We start from the raw sequence: 5392 nt of genomic DNA, 5'->3' as shown, positions 1-5392 counted from the left end.
GAGTTAGAAATAAGTATCAATGCAACCAATACCCCCAAACTTATGCAAGGGAGAGACTGAGAGACCAAGAGAGGGAAGAGGTAGATAGGTAAGGGAAGGAGAGAAGAAAATAAGAGAGAAAGAGGGGTAAGGAGTTAGAGAGGAAAGAATTATAGACCTAGATAGGGAGAGAGAGCAATGACATAGATAGAGGGGGATATAGAGAGGTGAGAGATCTAGAGCCTAGGAAGAAAGAGGTGAGAGACCTAGTGAGGAAAGATAGAGGTGAGGGAGATAGAGGGGGAGAGACATGTGGGTAATGAGGGATCGAGATGGAGAGAGGAAGAAAGGGAGAGAAACCTAGAGAGGGGAGAGACATGAGAGAGAGAGAGAGAGAGAGAGAGAGAGAGAGAGAGGTATCAATACAACCAATACCCCCAACCCTATGTAAGGGAGAGACTAAGAGACCAAGAGAGGGAAGAGGTAGACAGGTACGTGAGGGAGAGAAGAAAATAAGAGAGAAAGAGGGGTAAGGAGTTAGAGAGGAAAGAATTATAGACCTAGACAAGGAGAGAGAGAAGTGACATAGATAGAGGGGGATATAGAGATGTGGGTAATTATAGAGGAAAGAGATGTAGAGGTGGGAGATCTAGAGCCTAAGAAGAAAGAGGTGAGAGACCTAGGGTGGAAATATAGAGGTGAGGGAGATAGAGGTGGAGAGACATGTGGGTAATGAGACAAAGATGGAGAGGTAGAGAGGTAAAGAAGAAGGGAAGGCGAAACATAGGTATGAAGAGAGAGGTTGGGAAGAAGAGGTAGTGATCAAGAGAACAAAGAGAGAGTAGAGAGAACTAATAGGAGGAGAAGAGAGATGTTAAAATAGGTCATATGGTGTCTTAAGGGGTCATATGGTTATATGGTGTCTTAAGGGGTCATATAGTGTCCTGAGGGGTCATATGGGGTCTTAAGGGGTCATATGGTGTCCTAAGGGTCATATAGTGTCCCAAAGGATCATATGGTGTCATTAGAGGTCATATGGTGTCCTATGGGGTCATATGGCATCGTTAGGGATCATTTGGGGTCCTAAGGGGCCACACATGTGTTAGAACACCATATGACCCTTTACAACACCATATGACCCATTAGGACATCATATGGTCCTAAGGGGTCATATGGTGTCCTAAGGGGTCATAAGGTGCTTTTAGGGGTCATATGGGGTTCTAAGGGGCCACACATGTGTTAAAAAACCATAAGACCCCTTAGGACACCATAAGACCCATTAGGATATCATATGGTCCTAAGGGGCCATATCATGTGCTAAGGGGTCATATGGTGTTGTTAGGGGTCATATGGGGTCCTAAGGAGCCACACATGTGTTAGAACACCATACGACCCCTTAGGACATCATTTTTTCCTAAGGGGTCATACGGTGTCCTAAGGGGTCATGTCGTGTACTAGGATATTAAAATGGGTCATATGGTGTCTTAGGGGGTCATATGGTGTCCTAAGGGGTCATATGGCATCCCGAGGGGTCATGTGGGGTCCTAAGGGATCATATGGTTTCAAGAGGGTCATATAGTGTCCTAAGGGGTCATATGGTGTCATTAGAGGTCATATGGTGTCCTAAGGGGTCATATGGTGTCGTCAGGGGTCATTTGGGGTCCTAAAGGGCCACACATATGTTAGAACACCATATGACCCCTTAGGACCCTATATGACTCCCTCTCTTCTCTCTCTTTATCCTCTCTCTCCCCTCTCCAGGTCTCTCCTATGTAATCTCTCTTTCTCTCTCTCACCTTCCCTCCTTATCACCATATCTATCCTTACCTCACCCCATCTCTATTTGTTCTCTTTATCACTACCTCTCCCTCCCAACTTCTCTCTCCATCCTTATGTTTCTCCTTCCCTCCATCTCTACCTCTCTACCACTCCCTCTTTGTATCATTACCCACCTCCCTCTCCCACTCTATCTCCCTCACCTCTATCTTTCCACCCTTGGTCTCTCACCTCTCTCTTCCTAGGCTCTAGATCTCTCACCTCTATATCTCTCTCCTCTCTAATTCTTTCCTCTTCACCTCCTTACCCATCTTTCTCTCTTTGTGAACTTATCACTGTTATTTTCTTCTCTCTCCCCCTCACCTATCTACCTCTTCTCTCTCTATCTAAATATGGTCATATGGTGTCCTAAGGGGTCATATGGTGTCCTGAGGGGTCATATGAGGTCCTAAGGGGTCATATGGTGCCCTAAGGGTCATATAGTGTCCTAAGGGGTCATATGGTATCCTCAAGGATCATGTCATGTACTATGATGTTTAAAGGGGTCATATGTTGTCCTAAGGGGTCATGTCATGTACTAGGATGTTACAAGGTGTCATGTGGTGTTTTGAGGGGTCATATGGTGTCCTAAGGGGTCATATGGGATCCTAAGGAGCCACACATGTGTTAGAACACCATATGACCCTTTAGGACATCATGTGATCCTAAGGGTTCATATGGTGTCCTAAGGGGTCATGTCATGTATTAGGATGTTAAAATAGATCATATGGTGTCCTAAGGGGTCATATGGTGTCTTAAGGAGTCATATTGTGTCATGAGGGGTCCTATGGGTCCCTATGGGGTCATATGGTGTCCTAAGGGCTCATATGGTGTCATTAGGGGTCATTTGGAGTCCTAAGGGTCCACACATGTGTTAGAGCACCATATGACCCCTTAGGACACCATATGAACCATTAGGAAATCATATGGTCTTGAGGGGTCATATGGTGTTGTTAGAAGTCATACAAGGTCCTAAGGGGCCACACATGTGTTAGAACAACATATGACTCCTTAGGACACCATATGACCCATTAGGATATCATATGGTCCTAAGGGGTCATATGGTGTCGCTAGGGGTCATATGTGGTCCTAAGGGGCTACAAATTTTTTAGGACACCATATGACCCCTTAGGACACCATATGACCCATTGGGACATCATTTGGCCATAAGGGGTCATATGGTGTCCTAAGGGGTCATATCATGTACTAGGATGTTAAAAGTGGTCATATGGTGTTGTTAGGGGACATGTGGGGTCATAAGGGGTCATATGGTGTCCTTAGGGGTCATATGGGGTCCTAAAGGGCCATACATGTGTTAAGACACCATATGACCCCTTAGGACATCATATTGTCCTAAGAGGTCATATGGCATGCTAAGGGGTCATGTTGTACATACCAAGATGTTTAAAAGGGTCATATGGTGTCCTGAGGAGTCATGTGGGTTCCTAAGGGACCATACATGTGTTAGAACACCATATGACCCCTAAGGACACCATATGACTCCTTAAGACATCATATTGTCTTAAGGGGTCATATGGTGTCTTAAGGGGTCATATGGTGTCTTGAGGGGTTATATGGTGTCCTAAGGGGTCATATGGTGTCATTAGGGGTCATATGGGATCCTAAGGGGAGGGAGATGTGATGACCTAGAGAGGGGAGGGAGAGAGAAGAGGAGAGAGGGAAGAATAAAGAGAAAGAGAGAGCTAAGAAGAGAGGGAGAGATGGGCAGGGAGTGATTGAGAAAGAGAGAGGGAAGAGGTAGATAATTAAGGGAGAGAGAAGAAAATAAGATATATAAGTTCACAAAGAGAGAAAGAGGGATAAATAGGTGGAGAGGAAAGAATTAGAGATGAGAGAGATATAGAGGTGAGAGACCAAGGGTGGAAAGATAGAGGTGAGGGAGATAGAGGGGGAGAGAGAGGTGGGTAATGATAAAAAGGAGTGGTATAAAGATGGAGGGAAGGAGAAAAATATGTATGGAGAGAGAGGTTGGGAGGGGTAGGTAGTGATGAAGAGAACAAAGAGAGAGTGGAGAGAAACAATAGGAGGAGAAGAGAGATGGAGGGAGGGAAGGATTGATATAGGGATAAGGAGGTAAGGAGGTAAGGTGAGAGAGAGGAGAGAGTATAGGAGAGGCCTAGAGAGGGGAGAGAGAGAATAAATAAAGAGAAGAGAGGGAGAGTAATAGGTCTAGATTTTATGGGAGATAAAGAGGTGATGAGAGAGATAAGAAAAGGAGAGAGTTCATAAAGGGAGATGGGTAAGATGTGATGGAGAGAGAGAGAGGTGGAGAGGAAGGGAGAGAACTAGAGAGGGGATAGATAGAGAGATGAGATATGTAGAGGGTGAGAGAGAGGTTAAATACCTAGATGGGAGAGAGAGGGGAGAGATAGATAGAGGGGCATAGAGATAGGTGCCTAATGAGACATGGATGTAGATATATAGAGATAGAGATAGAATGAGGGAGAAACCTAGAAATTTTTGAGAGGGAGGGAGTGAAAGTAGGAGGGAGAGGTGACAACCTAGACAATGAAGAGAGGGAATAGATAAAAGAGGAAAGAGATGAGTAAGAGAGCATGGATGGAGAGGTAGACATGGAGGGAGTCAAAGACAATGAATGAGGAGATATATAGGTGTGGAGAGAGAGAGAGAGAGAGAGAGAGAGAGAGAGAGAGTTCATAAATGGATAGGGGTAAGGGGGAAGGCAGAGAAAGGTGGAGATAGAAGGAGAGAACTAGAGGGTGGACAATTAGATAGGTGAGAAACATAAAGGAGAAGAGAGAGGTGGGTAATAATATAAGGAGGGAGGGAGGGTGAGACCTAGATATGGGGAGAGAGAGGATAGAAGGGATAGGAATTAACCAAGAGAATGGAAAGGGAGGGGAAAATAATATTAAGAGAATGACAGAGAAGAAGAGAAAGGAAAGGAGTCAAGGATAGAAATGTGATTAAGGGATGAAAGGCAGAGAGGGTGGGATATACCTAGAGAGAAGAGAGAGAAGTGAGAGAGATAAGAGTGGGAGAGAGATATAGAGATAAAAAATGCTAATAGGAGCATGCTGATTACTGAAATTTGACTAAGTCTGAAATTTTATATGATCCTCTAAAAACTAGAATCTACATTGTAACTCCTATAGAGCTGAAACAACTCTCAAACATCCTGCCAATATATACATGAAATATAACTTAAAGTATAAGAAAGGAAAAAGACATATTAAAATGTAACATACTTAAATGTTATATTTCATGTATATATTCTCCTACCCAATGGGTATAACTTGTGCCCAAGATGAAAAATGTTTCCAAAATGAAAAAAATGGATAATGCAAAGCATTTGGTGCTCGCCAAATGCAAAAAAAATCACTTTTCACATTTGGCGAGAGCCAAATTTGGCGCACGCCAAACATGAAAATTCAAAATTTTGAATTTGGCGAGCACCAAATAGGGCGATGCTCACCAAATAGTTTGCATTGGAGAATACCAACCCTTTGGGTTGGATTTTCCTTGGGCATCCAACCCAAAGGTTTGGACGACCTTTTCATGTCAATGACGCGTTTTTGTGAAAAGATAAAAAGTGGCACCTTTTTGGTACCACAAC

This window comes from Cryptomeria japonica, chromosome 7, assembly GCF_030272615.1.
Source record: "Cryptomeria japonica chromosome 7, Sugi_1.0, whole genome shotgun sequence".
NCBI classification, from domain to species: domain Eukaryota; kingdom Viridiplantae; phylum Streptophyta; class Pinopsida; order Cupressales; family Cupressaceae; genus Cryptomeria; species Cryptomeria japonica.
The sequence above is the reverse complement of the archived record's forward strand: the minus strand, read 5'-3'. Positions refer to the sequence as shown.